This window comes from Desmodus rotundus, chromosome 7 (assembly GCF_022682495.2).
Source record: "Desmodus rotundus isolate HL8 chromosome 7, HLdesRot8A.1, whole genome shotgun sequence".
In the NCBI taxonomy this organism is placed as follows: Eukaryota; Metazoa; Chordata; class Mammalia; order Chiroptera; family Phyllostomidae; genus Desmodus; species Desmodus rotundus.
The window spans coordinates 101,776,666-101,792,820 of NC_071393.1; the positions used below are offsets into that span (position 1 = coordinate 101,776,666).

Genomic DNA, 16,155 nt, shown 5'->3' on the forward strand with positions numbered 1-16,155 from the left:
AGCTATTGTTCCAGGAACTGAAGGTATAACCCACCCTGACTCCGCCCTGACTCCTGGAGACCACAAGCAGCTCCACCTTTGTGCCTCGGGAGGACTGCAAGCAATCAAGATGGAATCTGAGCCCTCGTGCTCCAGGGTGAGAGGACCACCGCCCAGGACACAGCTGAAGATCACCGCCCAGGGCGAGAACACTGCAGTTTATTTAATCCACTTAACTTTTCCCTGGATTCCAAACCCCTTACCTACACTCTGTTGTCCTTACAGAAAGGGCCATTTTAAAATGGAATTTAAGATGGTCCATTAGGGTATGAACCCACCGTCTTCTCAGATCGCCGGCCATCTGAATAAAGTGCCAATAAAGATTCAATCCCTGTCTCTGCTTATTGGTTTCGGTATGTGACAGGCAGCAGGAATGCCAGTTTCAGGAGCCGTGAGCCATTCCCTGTTCCTAGGGCTGCAGACACATGCATAGAGGCAGGATGAGCTGGACCTAGCCCCTGGGCAACCAGAACAGCTTCCCATCATCATGCACGGGGCAGTAGGTCCAGCCAAGGTGCGGGATTCCCATGAGTGTTAACAACTTTCAAGGTGACAGAGAGGAACATCCCAGAACAAGGTCTGTTGTGAAAGTAATCTGTGCCCTGCGTTTTAAACTGCAAACTGTAAGGTAGCTTGTAATTATAAGCATTTATAATAAACATAATAATAAGCATAGTAATAGGTTTTCACTGAACCTTCACCGGGTTCCAAGGACTTAACTCTACAGATCATCTGAGTTGGTAACAACCCTGTGAAGTATTATTCCCATGGTGGGGATTCAGAGAGAGCCACACCAAGATGTGCCTCAGCACTCTGCAGATTACTCTGAGCTAAAGGCAATTCTAGCCACAGGCTCAGGAGAAACTTCTGCCCCTCCCTTTAACTACCTAGAAGTGGAATCAGAGGCCCGGCCCCTAATAAGAAACCATCAGAGATAACTGTTTTGACCTTCTCCATAGGGCAGGCAAACTTCCATTTACTGAATGTCTGCTCTTCTTCTCGTCCTGCACTGACCCTTTGAAGCCCCCAAGGTGCGTTATCTCATCCTGAGCTCAGAATGTCCTGTGTACCTCGACCCGCCCTTTCTGTCTCTGAATCTCCCATGTATGTGGGGACTCTGACTCTCTCCTGGATGTGGGGGTCCCATACATGTGTATGTATTAAATGAGGTAATTTTCTCTTGCTAGTCTGTGTTTCTATTTGATTATGAGACCATGCAAAAGAACCTTGAGGGTAGAAAGCTTGTTTGTTCCTCCCCCACACCAAATTACAAATAAAGAAACTAAAGCTCAGAGGGGTTAAGTCACTGGCCCAAGGTCACACAGCTGATAAATGGCAAGGCCTAGAGTTAGAGGACAGCGTTCATTCCTTCCATACTTGGGGTCTGGTGTGAGAAGTCACTTCTCTGCTGCCTTCAATGTAGTTGAAGAGATTAATGAAATCATCCAGATCAGGTTTCCCTCTCTGACCTCTTACCTCATAAACTCAGAGGCTATCAGTTCACTAGCCCCTTTCAGAAGTAGATGGAACAATAGTCCTTCCCCTTTATGCTTGTCCCTGTGTCTCCGGCAAAGCCCTGGAGGCGTCAAGTGGGGATTTGTTGAAAACTTGTTGAGAGGCAGGGAAACTGTCTCACCACCCAAGGCTGCCTCTATCTGTGAAATCCAATATTCATGCTCCCTACCCTAAGTGCTTTTTTTTTAAAGGTATTAACTCAGTTATTATTCACACAGTTCTTTGGGGTGTTCTTCCATTTTACAAATGAGAGCTAAGGCCTGGAGAGCTTACTCGACCTGCCAGACATCATGCGGCCCAGACTACAGCTCTCAGGTCGAAGGGCCTCCCACTCTAGTTCTGTCGGCGGCAGAAAACTGGCACGAGGTGTTAACCGCGGTTCAGCAGCCTCAGCTGTGGAGTCCTGGCTAAGTAACAATTCAGAATCAAAATTCAAACTAGAAGAGAAAGTTTATTTAGAAAGTCACAGAAGTAAAAGTGAGACGTATAAGAAATGGACTCAGGAAACAAGTTATAGCAAAAGAAGGGCCCTTGGAGCTTAGGAGAGAGAGAGAGCTGGGGCAGAGCGGGGCGGGGGAGGAGTGCACCCGGGGGGAAAGCAGGTGGTGGGGAAAGGGGCAGGTGCACTCCACAGACAGAGCCTGGCTGGGTCTCCCACCCTTAAGGCTTTTATCTGAGGTCTCAGGGGAGGATCTGATAGACTCTCCAGCTTTCCAGGTGTGCCCTCAGGCTCTCCACTGATTGTGGGTGCCCAGGGGTCATTAGTCAGTGCAGCTGGTCCTGATATCAGCCGTGGAGTCACTCCATCTGATCCTGCTGCTTCTCTGGGCCTGGAGCTGAAACACAGCTGAAGCCTAGATGTTATCTTCCAGGGGATAGTGCTGAAGAGAGTGGTCGTGCAAGGGCTTATAGTTTTGCCTGTTGCTAGGCCCCTGGAGCTCTTCCGCCCTGGTGACCCTCTGCACCTGGTCCATCGTCCTACTCTGCACTTGCCTATCTAACTGCCTATGACAGTTACGCACAGACCCTGGGGCAGAAAATGATGCCTTGATGCCTCCGAGGTGGAGTGGGAGCCGGGCCTGCAGCAGGGTCTACGGTGGTCTGACTCCAATCTTCACTCCTCCGGACGCAGCCCACCATTGCCCCCGTGGCACCCGCATCGGGACCGGGGCGCATGCCCAATTCCTCAAACATGGACTCCCTTGGCTTGTAAAACACACTTCGCTTCCTTGACACACCTGTTATAAAACTGCCCCTTCTGGGAGGTTGAGCCATTGTTCAAATATTGACTGAAAAATTGAAATTCAAAAATCCTGTGGAAAATATTTCCTGTTATGAAGATCAAGTCAGGTCTACAAGAAAGTGCCGTGAAAAACACGAAGCAGTTTTACTGTGATTAATAATAAATGCTGGCACCCCGCTAGCTTCAACCAAATAAATGTCTCCAGATTCTTCCAAGAGGCAGTTCTCTCCGTGACAGCCAACTGTGTGTGCCGCCGACCCCTCCCAAATCCTCGCCTCTGTGCTCACAACACCAAAACACCCCAGGTCCCTGCCCGGCGAGGAGGGCCACCGTGCGTCCCTGCCACGACGCTCGGACATCCTTAGCCTGGAACTCTCAGACTGCCACGGAGGGCCCAGGATCATCACCTCAAAAGAGTGTGCAGCCTACCCACGCCAAGCCTGCCTTTTCCCTTGTTAAAGTCTTCACCCCTGTGGCAGAGTGTCACCTTGCAGGGCCTGTTCTGTCAACTGACTACAGTTAGCTTTGGCCAAGCTTCTTCAGAGTCAAAACCCAAAGTGAAAGATGCGATTTGAATTCCTCTTGGTTTCCAGCACCTAAAACAATAGGCGTTCATGTTGAATTCTCCTGCCGGTTGTCTCTCTGAGCTTATTTATGACTATGCTGGATTCTGAGGACAAGAAACCTCTACCCTCTTTACCACATCCCAGGTAACGATGCAATTTCTCTCGCACCTCGGTGGCTCTCGTGGGAGCATCTGCCAGTTTGGGATGATGGAGGGGCCATTGCAGCCCAGCCTTCCCAGGAGTGGCTTAAGCCAGCATCCCCTCGGACTTCCTTGTGGCCATTGATTTTCTCCTCGCAAACTCAGTTATTGAAACTGGCGAAACACATCATGATGTTGCCTTTCGGATCCATCCCTGGAATTTCTAACTGGAATGAGCTGCACTAAGTCATTTTGTATCGTGAAAGGAGCACAAATCATCGCCGTTTCCTCCAAGCCCAGCCACAGCACCCCAGGACTGCTGCGCCTCCCAACACACCGCGTGTCACATGTGACATTATACAGATCTGGTTCCAAGCATATCTAGTGCCTGTCACGACCACCTCCCAACCCCGGCTTCCCCACTCCGACCTCTCCCTTTGCCTAGTCCTGCAGGCCTGCATACCTGAAGCAACAGAAGCCTGGCACCTAGACACAGCTGGTCCCAAGCTACCCACCTGTTAGATAGTCCACCAACCTCAGACTCCAAGCATCAACACTGGCATCAGACATCCTAGTTACTCCATCATTAGGGGAACAGACACCACAAAACACAATGAATGATATTCAATATGTGACTATCCGCATGAAGGAAGGGAAGGAAAAGGGGGAAAGAAACGGGGGAAAGACTGGAGGTGGAGGAAATCAATCTGTTCGTGAGCCAGACCGCTGGTCTGCACGAGGCCACCCCAGCCCCCTGTGTCCCAAATCCTGCTCCTTCCAGTTCAGCACCCCCGCAAGAGGCCTGGAGCAGCGAGATACCCTCAGATTGGAAGGCACACGCAGGGATGATTGAAAACAGACACTTAGGAAGATGGGCTTTAGGCTCTGAAGGAGAACAGCAACTACTTTAACTGCCCTCAGCTCCCTGGCAGCACGCTCCAACTTCATCTTCCTCCGTGACAACAAACGGCGCGTAAACTCCATTGCCTGGCCGCAGGGGGCACGAGATGGCCCTGCCAGCTAATTAACCACAAGGAGAAGGTTTAACCTCCCATAATCCAAGACATTAAAATTAACAAGGGAGGCTCATTTCTCACCTCACAAACTGGTAGATACATTTTAAATTGTAATAAAAGGCATCCGTACTCAGCTGGTCAGAAGGACGTGCATACTTTCAGGAGAATCACTTGACCACATCAATCTAAGTCTTTTTAAAATGTGCTCAACTTTGACATAAAGAAAGAACCCCAAGGATGTTCCGCGATGAACAGCGATGAACACTGTAATGGCAAAATGAAAATACCGAAACCAGCCTAAAGGGCATATCACAGAAAATTGGTTAAATAAACCAGAATGTGTCTATTCACGAACAACAGGCAATCAAATGATGATGTAGAATAATGTAATGACACATGAACATGTTTATAATACCATGTTAAATGGGAAAAGCAACTTATAAAATAATACGGTCTTATTTTTAAAATTCGTACATATGTACGTATGTAAATGTTTGTGTGGAAATCCTGAAACAGATGTTTCAAAAGGTTAGTAGTGGGTTATGGGTGATTGGTGGGTTAATGGTGGGTTACAGGTGACATTCATCTTCTTTATAGTGTTTTTCTATATCGTCAGGATTTTGCACCATGAATCAGCACGAGTAGTTGCTGGTCAGAATTTTGTAAAAGGCTGTCACTGTTAAAGATGCACCACCATCTCCAGAGTTCCTGCCAGTCTTCACTTTGAAGGAAAGGTTGGTACCCTAGACTCAGCCAGGATGTTTCCACAGAGGTACAGGTGGAAACAATTCTGAATGAAGTGGGACTGTCCCAAGAACACAGGGCTGCTTCACTGACATGCCACAGTTCTGAGGTGGGAGTGGTGTCTTCTGCTCCCCTTCCCCTGTCTCCTTACCAGCCCAGGAAATTCAGCAGGAGTTGACGGTCTTGGAAATGGGCAAGTATCTAGACATGTAGAGATTGTGCTTAGCAACTCACCAGCCATCCAGAAAAAGATCAGCAAGGCCATGGGGACACTCGGCTGGAGCCAACTCATGCTTTGGAAGTCTCTCCACCAACAGGACCGAAAGGAACCATCCAAGAAAATTCACACATTCAATCAAGCACATGATGGCCCTTCAGAGAAATGAAATGGGCACTGTTTAAATATTGCCAGTATTTCCTTCAATGAAAAAAGTGGGGGAGGGGATAGAAATCATGCAGCCCTTGATTTAACTAAGTAAGTAGCCAATCGGTGAAAACACGTAGCAAAAGTAATTCTACTGGGTTGGCCAAAAAGTCTGTTTATTTTTTCTGTAAAATAAAAGGCACATTTTTCATTTTCACCAATAACTTTATTGATTTGGATATTTTGAGCACGTCAGCCATCTCCCACATGGTATAACATTGATCTCAGTTAAGGGGCTTTTCAGTCACAGTGTTCACTTTCTGCCAAGGTAGGGAATATGTCGCTCTGCCAGAGTATGACTTTTTACCGATTACTAAATAAAGCTGTGTGTGTCTCACTGTTAAAACAAAAACATTGTTCTCAATTAATGTCCCAATTTGATTGCTATAAACTTCAGCTAGTCTATGTGACTGTGGAGCATCGTCCAGAGAGAAATCTCCAGCACAAAACTTCACAAACCAAACCCCTTTTGACGTGTTCCATCAGTCACAGCACCTTCTTCATACACTGAACAAATCTTTTCTTTTTCATTTCAGTTGCATTTGTACCTTTCTTGAAATAATAAAGCATAATATGCCAAACATGTTGTGTATTTTCTTCCATCTTCCATATTAAAATGGCTACACAAAAATTCATCAATTTTGGTAAGTTTTTTTGAATGAACACTGATATGGCAGCTGTCACAATCCAATCTAACAAAATTGTTTCCAATGAAGCTAAAGACAACCATGTGCTTCTAGAGCCATCTTCTGGGGAAAAAACAAACGAACTTTTTGGCCAACCCAGTATTAACTAACCAACAAGACCCAGGAATCAGGGCACACCCACACGAAGCAAATCAGAGCTCACAGCTGCACGAGGTTTGCAAAGCACTGCAGAGTGGGGTGTGCTGATGGCTAACGACTAAATGTCAACATCTAAACTCAACTATCTGTTAGAATAAGAGACTGGACTAAAATCTGGCCCCTGCTTGGTCAATGGCTCCCTGGTGCTGTGTGTGAGGGTGGTACGTGAGGATTCAGAAGTACAGTCAGACCAGTGGCCAGCCCAGGTGGGCCCACGGGTCAATTTGGCTCTAGTGGAGCACAGCTCCTCCCCGAGGAGTTGGGCCCATGCCGTCAGCAGGCCAAGAAAATGCAAAGAATACACTCTCAGTGGAAAGTTTGATCTGAAGACATTCCCAACCTGAATGTCTTTGTCCCCTCTAGGCACAGCCATGCCTCCTACCACACACAAAACAGAAGGAATTCTCTTCCACCTTCTTCTGTTTAGTGAAGATCAGGACCCGGTCGACCGGATTATCTGGAGCTACCAGAGATGGAGCTCAGGTCTGACCGCAGGACAACACACCCACTGTGCTAATGGTGTCTCCCTCCAGGGGGCCTGCTCGGCCACGCCCTTCTCACCAACCAGAGTGACATGAGACCAACCCACTTGACTGAGCCTGGGAAACTAATCCTCAGAATCATGGAAAAGATGTGATTAATGATATTCATTAAAGATAAGGGGTTTCACTGACCCACTCCCCCATACACACCTTGTCCCAGGAGCCCAGATCAGAAAAGATGGAAGATGGGGAGTCCTTTCAGAGAGGGGACCTAGGGGGGATACATGGGCCCCAGATGCCCCACCCGCTGACCACACAAGCCCGACACGTTGACCATCCTCACCACTCAGCATAGCTGCAGGTCACAGAAGAGCTACCCTGGGTGATGGTGCAGATGCTACGTCCCTACCTGCATAGACGATGGACTCCCTCCCTGGAGCTTTGCCCCGAGCTCTACACTTGGTGGGTCCCTGAGGAGCCAAACCCTGCAATGGACCCAGATGGTCTGGGAAACAGGAAAAGGAAGTCCACTTCCAAGTCTAACTCAGCTACCCACACATTCCAGGGCTAGGCGCCCCACTGCTGGCTCTAGGGCCCTGCCAGAAATGCCCCTATTACCCAGAGCCACAGATCTCTAAGTGTCCTCAGGCAGAGTGAAGCCAACAGTCATTTAACAAACGCTGCATGAGGGCCAGGTGCTGGACACAGGGTGGACCTGACTAGGCCCTCAGAGCCTGAAGCTGAGGGGTCCAGGAGGGCGCGATCGCCCCTCCCCACTGCTGCCGCTGGCCGTGAGACTCTAGTTTTCTGACATAGACCTGCCTACAAACACACACCCCCCCTCCCCTGGCATTTAGGAAGGGAAATTCTATCTCTTGTTATAACCAAGTTACCCTGTTTTCTGACCTTAAAAAAGAACAGTGGGTTTCCTTTGAAGGTTTCAAACCTTATTAGCCACCGTGGGAAGTGATGCTTTAATGGGGTTGTGATGGTCTCGGCTTCGGGTGTCTGTGTGCGCAGCCATATTACTTAGCAACACCATAGCCGTTTAGGTTTAATTTCCTCGCTTGCCCGATAAGGAGGCTGCAAATGTAATTTGTGGTGCTGCAAGCTGGGCAAACACACGGGGCTATTAGATGAGTCACCGGGTGACCCAGGCCACTATGCCCAGCTCTGCGGAAGAAGAGAAATGAACCCTGATCTGTGGGGCTGATACCGCCCAGGCAGACACAATTTTCTAAGTGTGTGGGGTCTGGGCCGCCTTCTCATCCTTTCTGGTTTGGTGCCATCCTTTATTGAGGGAAGCTTCACTCACCTCTCAACCCTCGTTAGAATCATCTTCCAGCTTTCTGAAATCCACATTGCAAGAGTTGCAAACTCTTACACCAGCCAGATGATAATAACAACAGTAATGATAGCGAACGTTTTTTAATTGTTTGTTAGTAATCTCTATTCTAGTTACTTTCTGTGAGTTCTCTCTGTTAATTTTCCTAACAGCCTCAGGAAGGAGGCACTACTGTTATTCCTGTTTTCACATGTGGAGACTGGACAGGGAGGGTAGCAGCTGCCATAAGACAATAGGGAGTAGGGGTGTGACAACCACTGAACAGGACACACCCTGCTTGAATGCTATCTGTCATCCTGGGCCGCCCGGCTGGTACCTGGGTTGTCAGATCTGCTGTTCTAAAAGAAGCAGGAAATACAGATTTTTATATAAAATGCCATGCAACTAATTCAGTTTAACAAATACTGTGAGAACCAAACCAAATATATCTGCCAACCAGATTCGGCCCGGGGCCCACCACAAGCAGGCACATTCACCAACACATACAGTCCCGTTGTTCATCTTTGATTCCAGGGGCCATCGGTGTCCCGGCCCTTTGGTCGACCCTCAGCCTAACCCTTCCTAGAGCCTCAGAGGGAGCTCCCTTCCTCCAGGTGCTCGGGCTAACCGTGTCAGAGTCACCCTTCCTTCTCTCGCACCCACGTGCCATCTGTGAACGGATCCGTCAGCTCTGCCTACAGCTTGTCTGTAATTCCTCCACTTCTCACACCCCCACCGTGACCACCCTAGTCCCAGCCACCATCTCCTGTTACCTGAATGTCATGGGCCACCTGCTACACCCAACTTCCCCTTTGCGCCATTCTCAACCAGGCCATCCCGGTTTAAGTCGGATCCTGCCACTTCTCCGCTCCACACCCTCCAGTGGCTCCGGTCTCACTCAGCCAAAGCTGAGCCCCAAAGGGCCCCACCTCCCACCTCCCTCTCCCGCACCACTGCACTGCAGACAAGCGTCCTCCTTGCCGTTGCTCAGACACACCACAGGCACTCCCACCTCAGGCGGCACTCATGCTCCCTGGAGTGTCTCCCCACAGGTAGCCTCTTGGCTCTCACCCCTCTCTGCCCCATTCAATTGCTACCTAGTTAGAAAGACCTTCCTGGACCACTCATCCAAATTAGCAGTCTCTCCATCACCCTCCTTCCGCTGGCCCTTAACACTACAACATGCCATTTGTTCGTTTGTGTTCCCTCTCTTCCCATTAGATTGTTCCCACCATAGAGGTAGGAAATTTGTCTTCTTCCCGGCTCTGTCCCTGGTGTCTAGAACCATTCCTGGTACACAGAAAAACTCATTACATATTTGTTGAGTGAATGAAGAAATGAATGGTCCACATATGGACCCTTATGATAGCTCCAATCTCAGATCGCTGCACAGGCCGTGGCCTCGTCTTCATTCTGTGTGCACGTGGGGGATGGGAGGCCTCCCCGCTAGCTATCCTCACCTCCACCACAGCTCCACAAGATGCCAGGTTGATTACCTGCTGAAAGCGACAAGGAGATAGTCATTGCTCTCGCTCACCTGTTGTGTGGAATGGGAACTTGTGATGTGTGAGCATCTTGTCCTAGATGAAAGGAGCAACAGCTTAGTCATAACAGAGATGAATTTTATAATTAGCCTTGATGAGACATGGCAGGTTTTGTGTGAGAAGAGAACATTTTAATCCTTAATTACAAGACTGGATAAAAGCGCTTTACTCATTTACCTACAGAATTTGTTGGCCTTATTTTTATTTCTGTATTTATTTGAAAGCGCATATGTCCCAGGAAGATAAATATGATTTTAATCCTTAATACGTCTTTCACATAGACGGGATCAGAGAAATACAGGCTGAATGATTCAGCTCCATTCAGATCCTCCGGAAAGTCTACAGGGACTTCCGGGACCCCAGCACGTGGTCAGCCAGCCCTCCACAGGACCCAGAAGCACCTCCTTTGAGGGCAGGGCCCACCCATATTAGCCACAGGTGATGTCTTCAACATTTGTCCTTCCTTGGCCACTAAACACCCCAGCTCAACAAAAAGGTAAGCCAGGAGGCCAGGATGACCCTCCCCAAAGCTGAAACTAAGGAAGCATAGCAAGAAGCCAACCAGACATACACCTACATGGAAGGAAGAAGCTTTATCTAGCAGCTTCGACTCTAAAGCTGATGGAAAAGGATCTAGGAGGGTTTACCCAGGTCCAAGTCACGGCTGGGAGATGCACAGACCACTTGTCATTTGCTGAGGAGCCCAGCATGTGGCATCTCCATCTGATTACCGCCTCTGTATTCCAGACTCTCACTCGCTCAACATCTTTCATCATTTCTCAGAACTCGCAAGCCAATACATTTCCTCGAATGTTTGCTGTAAAGGCCTCACTTTAGGCATATTTCCCACCCATCATTACCACCCTTGCACCCCTCCCCCAGCTACCTTTCCGAGGACATTATTAAGGGAGTGTCCGCAGCCCCGCCTCCTCGGACAGTCTGCCAAAACCGAGCCTGAGATTGCCAGGCGGCTTCCCTGCTGCCCCTCCCAAACGTGGAGGGTCCTTTCTTCTGGGGGAATGGGTGAGAGGCAGTTTTGGGGAAGAGAGCTTGAATTCCCACAGGCCTCGGGGGATGCTCTCACAAGCTTCCTGTACCTCTGCTAAGGTGATAGGTCACCCCTAAATTTTTATAGTAGACCACATGGTCTTCTCTCCAGCATGTAAGAGGCGACAGTGTAGCCACTGGGCAATTTCTGTCCCCGATGGGCCAGCAGGCAGCTTTTCCAGCCTTCTCACCTTGGCTGGAGTATCAGCCTCATCATTCCCAGGGGCAGCAAGAGGTCATGCCCCGGCACGTGATATACGGTAATTTGGTTTTGGTGGCCTCATCTCCATAGGTCTTGCCACAAGGCCTGCCCCCATAATGGCCTACGCATAACCACCCATTTATTTGCATGCCATGTTGAGATCCATAACGGGAGCCCCACAACACCGCCGGATTATCTGTGCAAATAGTCAGGGGCGTGCCTCATCGGCAGCCCCAAGCCACAGCTCGCAGTTCTCCATAAGGGGCCCAGGATACACTCAGGAATGGGGGACACCTAAACAGTATATTCACGCGGGGGTGGGGGTGGGGAGAGGGGAAAATACCGAAAACTTAGGGCAAGCCGCACGGCCTTCACCTTTTCTGGTCCCCGCCCATCCCCTGTAGACGGGTTCTTTGGCCCTCCCCCTATTCAAATTTTCAAAGGATATTTTCTCCTCCTCGGGAGGTTGGCACAGCCATATGGTCCTCCAGACGTGCAGGACAGGCCTCTCAGGGCACACCCCGGCGTTATTCTTCACCACCTTCTTCTTTGGGGGCCGCAGGAAACATTGTTCAGCTCGCAACCACACGGGGTCGCTCTTTAACTACGAGACAGAAAGAGCTTAAGACACAGTCCCTCCCAACTGCTGTTGCCACTCTGGCGCCCCAACGCCTCCACCTTTGTGGCTCCCACTGCTGCAGCCTGCTCTGCCCCCACCGTCTGCTCTGATCAGCGTGCTCGGAGCAGAGCTTTCCGGGCGCCAGTGCCAGCGGTGCCAGAGCACCCAACCCAGGCTGCAGTCCTCCAGCCCAGTCTCTTTCAAGTGTGTGCAGGCTGGGGTAGGGAACTGGGGAACAGAAGCAGTGATTTCCCTCCTCTTCCTCCAAAAATCGTTCACTACGATTGGGGAGGGGAACAGCCGTGGCTCTGCTGCTCGGAGGTCTTCCTCCGGGCATGGACCCAGGCCTCTGCTCCCTCATTGAGCTCATGGCTGCACCCAGTGCTGAAGTGCAGTTTCCATCCCGTTTGCAAAGCTGTGATGGAAACACCCAGCCCACACCCACCGCCCCCCGCCTCCACACACCCCTCCACAGTCGCCCGGGTACAAGGCTTCTCAAGAATCTCCCCGACCACCCACAGGGCCTGCTGTGTCAGCTGCACCAACATTGGGCCAGTCCTGGGAGGGGAGGCCAAGCCTCCAGGAGCCCGGCCATCCCACCAAGCCTCCCTCTGGGGGTCCTGCTACTGGCTCTTCCACATTCATACCGAACTGCGATGAATCCTGCCAACTATGCCAATTGTCTTTCAGCCTTTCAAGGCCTGACAGGTTCACTCAGGATTCAAGCTGACTTTGGCAGAGCCATGGGAATGTCTGACATGACTTTATTCTGGGGTGGGGAGATCCACGCACACCACAAGCTGCGTGTTGCACCGGCGGGAAGTCCCAACTCCCTTAAATACTAAATGCATACAAAGCTGGCAGGATGCCAAGATATTATATAAAGAAAGTGTGATTCTGATCAAGCGGGTCCATTCTCAAGGCTATGGAAGTACTGCTTTTGGGCCAGTGAGGGAGCCTGACTGACTCCATTTCCCCTACACTCCATTTCAAAGAAATCAAGGTCAAAATAAAATAAAGAGCTCTAGGTAACATCAGCCCCATCGCCCTAGTCCGGGTGTGTGGATGAAAAGCAGCAGCCAGTTATGAAGACCAGTGATAGATCCAAATTGCCAAATTTGTTAACCTTTTTCCATTGCTAAACCACCCAGAGAGAATCATATATGGGGGTCACCCCATCCTCACGGTCGTCCAGCAGAGCAGTCCTGCCATCTGGACTCATGTTTTCACCCATAAAGAACTCCTGGCTTTCAAAATTAGTGAGGATATGTTAGATTTGTTCTTCATCCCCTGTCATAAAAGGCTTTGCTCTTTCTGGTCTCTGTTCTTCGAGTTTCCCTTTGATTGACGTCAGGTAATCTTTGACATACTTCTTATAGGCTGCTTTTGTGAAGCTGGTTTCCTGAAAATGATGGTTCGTGACAATATCAACACCAGTGATTACTGTGCTTTCCGGGACCTTCACCCCCAGGGCCTCTGTTCTACTGACCATCTTCCCCTCCACCTCCTGGTCATTTCTTTCTTTTTTTTTTTTTAAAGACTTTATTTATTTATTTTTAGATAGAGGGGAAGGGAGGGAGAAAGAGAGGGAGAGAAACATCGATGTGTGGTTGCCTCTTACGTGCCCCCTACAGGGGACCTAGCCTGAAACCCAGGTGTATGCCCTGACCAAAAATTGAACTAGCGACCCTTTGGTTCTCAGGCTAGTACTCAGTCCACTGAGCCACACCAGCGAGGGCAACCTCCCAGATGTTGTAGATGTCAGAGAACATCTCGTCATGACTGATGAGGTCCCGGTAGATGATCATGATGGGGGCTGGAAGGAGACGACCACGGCGAGGGCTTAGTAGGAACCAGAGGGTGAGGGGAGGGGCAAGTTGTGGGGAGCAGGCAGAAAAGGCCGACTCAGCCACTGAAAGATCTGTGTCACCTACTGGCAACAATGGCAGTTTTCTCATGGCAGGCAAGGACCTCACTCTCAAGACTCACCTGGTCACTGGTCACTTGTGAGTGGAGATAGGGCCTGACATCCTTGAGGCCCCCTTTCCATCCAACCCCCCAGAAGCTGCTGGAACCATGATGCCCCAATCCAGCTCTGCTGGAGCAAAGAGAACCCAAGTCTCTGTATCTGTGACCTCATTATCTGCTAATGAAATGTAACTTCATTCATAGGGATGTTTCCATAATTAAAAAGTAAAAATAAATGAGAACAGGGGTAGTTTCTACAGAGTTTGACTCTTTAGAGCCCATGATGACTTTAAAACCCTCCAGGTCATTTCCGCAGTGGTGAAGCCTGGGAACCCATGCTTCCTCACTCCACACAAACACCTCTCTGCAGCCCCCATGGCCACAGCTCCTCACTACCCAGGGCAGAGAACCCCACAAGTGCTTAGATCTAGAGCTCACAAGCTAAGAATGGACCTCACATTTTTGAATGATTGAAAAAATAAAAAATATATTTCATGACACATGAAAGTTATATGAGATTCAAACTTCAATGTCCTTAAATAGCTACGCAGCACCAGGTCACAGCCACCTTGTACATCACATATTGTCTGTAGCGATGGTGAGGGCAGCTGACCCTTGAACACATGGGTTTAGACTGGGCAGGTCCATTTATGCGTGAATTAAAAATAAATAAATATACAGCTGACCCTTCGTACCCCTGGGTTTAACATTCGTAGATTCGACCAACTGCGGATTGAAACCAGTATTTTCACTGTGCGCTTGGGAGCCCAGGGATGCGGAGGGCTGCCTGTGTGTGTGGTCGAGGCCACTCTACGTAGGGGACTCGAGCATCCGCGGATTTGGTATGCAATTCCCCATCGATACTGAAGGACAACTGTAGTTAATTCTTGAAGGAGTGAAAAGTCACACACAAATTTCCAACTTTTCGGGGATGGCACTCCTACCCTTCAGGTTGTTCAAGGGTCAAGTGCAGTTTCAATGGCAACCGTGTGAGCAACCACGCCTGGAATGTTTACTGTTGGCCTTTTGCAGGAAGTCTGCCAAATCCATGATCTGGAAGGCCTAAGAATTACAGAGAATAAAAGGCAAAAACCTCAGGCAAAATAAGTTTAGATGAGAGCAATGATTCTTTTATTCCATCCAAGAATTCACGTACTTCACTTTGACCCTTTTGCTTCGCCCAAACATTACTTTAGTTGTGACGTTCGAGGATATTTCAAATGATCATTGCGAACACTGTACTTACCCTGTTTTCCTGGCCCCGTATGTGCAGGTAAAACTGTAGATATATTTTTAGCTTTTAACAAAGTAAGTACGGGCACATAATTTTTAAAAAGTCCACTGGTAACAGAAAGCTTATAATTTAATCAAGAGTCCTCCTCCATCTCCTCACTTAAAGAGACAACACCTTAAAAGTCATTTAGCTATTTCTCCTGTAGTTACTTAACTAAAAACTGTGCTTCATTGCTCTTTCTAGATGGGCCAATTGAACTGTTACCCAAACTGTGTCCCAAAACAGAGGTTATCTCACAGTTTTTAGTTAATTCAGGAATCAGTGCTGACGTGATGACTATGTAAATATTTGTCAGAGACAAGTCGTGTTCCGTGGTTGTTTCTACCTTACACTTCATTTTGCTGTGTCCCATGTATTTAAAAGCTAAGAAGGGGAACTCTGTGTCCCAATACTATCAGGAGTTCTAGATCTTCACTAATGATCCTCCCTAAACTCAGCACACTGCAACTTATCAGAGCAAGTACACATCTATAAAACACGTTATGAAACATGGATGCTGCTTTGGAAATAAACAGTCTGTTCAGAATTACAGGAATTCAGGTCTGAACTTCCAAGTTACATCTCAGGTGGCTTTTACATAAGGTAGAGTTTGAGTCTTTGGCTTTCAATTCTAAGGGAAAAGAGTAAGAGGAAAGGGGTGAGAGGGCACTTCTGCACCCCTCATTTTGTCTGCTCACAGAAGACTTTATCAAATAACAAATTCCCCCAAACTTCCCTCCTCCCCACTCCAGTCTCTAATGTTTAAGACAATCGGGGATCCCATGAGCCACAGTCCACCTGCCTCTCCTAGAATGAGATGCCAAGACTTCGAGGCTTCTCCACGAGAACCAGCCAAGTGTCTTGCCCAACCTCAGAACTTTGTTCGGTGTGAGCCCAAGAGATAAATATGGACAGTGGATCAGAATCTGATATCTCTGGATGGAAGAACTCTCAAAATCACAACCTAAGTCACCTGTGGTCGATTCGCATACTTGGGATTTAGAGCCGACTTACAAACAAGAGCTTTCTTGTAACAGACAATGCTGCAGTGAATAACCTGGTGTACACAAATGTCACCTTCCTGCATTTGCAAACACAGGTAAAGGATAAATGACCAAAAGTAGAATTGTTGGGGCAAAGAAGATATGCGTTTATCAATGTTTT

General features: G+C 48.7%; 1 pseudogene; it reads right to left on the reverse strand.

The window, feature by feature from the left end:
• Positions 1–12,888: 12,888 nt before the first annotated feature.
• Positions 12,889–13,558, reverse strand: LOC112310985 (translationally-controlled tumor protein pseudogene; annotated as a pseudogene).
• Positions 13,559–16,155: the final 2,597 nt, after the last annotated feature.